At 27.7% G+C, this 555-nt stretch overlaps 1 protein-coding gene across 1 annotated transcript in view; it reads right to left on the bottom strand.

The window, feature by feature from the left end:
* LOC101585659 (toll-like receptor 1) overlaps positions 1-555 on the bottom strand; it is a 20,713-nt gene that overhangs the window by 7,450 nt on the left and 12,708 nt on the right. The gene's annotated exons all lie outside the window — the stretch shown is intronic.

The following is a 555-nucleotide window of genomic DNA, read 5'->3' on the forward strand; positions in this document are numbered from 1 at the left end:
TTAGAGAGAAAAGAAAAAAAACCAATAATACAGAATTTAATAAACAATTTAATAGATTAACAATGGTTGATATTGTGTATTGATATTTTCAAATTAGTTACTCAGGTTACAAGATATAGGCATGCATAATTAATCAAACAATAAAAGCACAAACCATTTTTTAAAAGTCCGTAGTATTATCTTATGTATACGGATATTTTCCCTTCCTTCTTTTCTCTTTTCACCCATTCCAGTTGTTCTTTCTTTTTGAGCAGTTTCTTTCCTTTTTACAATATGTTTTAAACTTTGAGCCTTATTTACTTTTTAATTTTCTTATACTAGGAAGACAATATAATGTTTACACATTTGAGTTTAATTTACTTCACTTATGAGTATGGTCTCCAGTTGCATCCATTTGCCTATAAAAGGCTCAAGTTTGTTCTTTATGGCAGAGTAATGAATACTCCATTATACAAAAATATAACATCATTTTTATCTATTACTTGCTTGATGGGCATTTGGGTTATTTCCAAGATTTAGCTAATTGTACTGTTATAAACATAGCGCACATATATT

Source organism: Octodon degus, unplaced genomic scaffold (genome assembly GCF_000260255.1).
Source record: "Octodon degus isolate 3935 unplaced genomic scaffold, OctDeg1.0 scaffold00158, whole genome shotgun sequence".
In the NCBI taxonomy this organism is placed as follows: Eukaryota; Metazoa; Chordata; class Mammalia; order Rodentia; family Octodontidae; genus Octodon; species Octodon degus.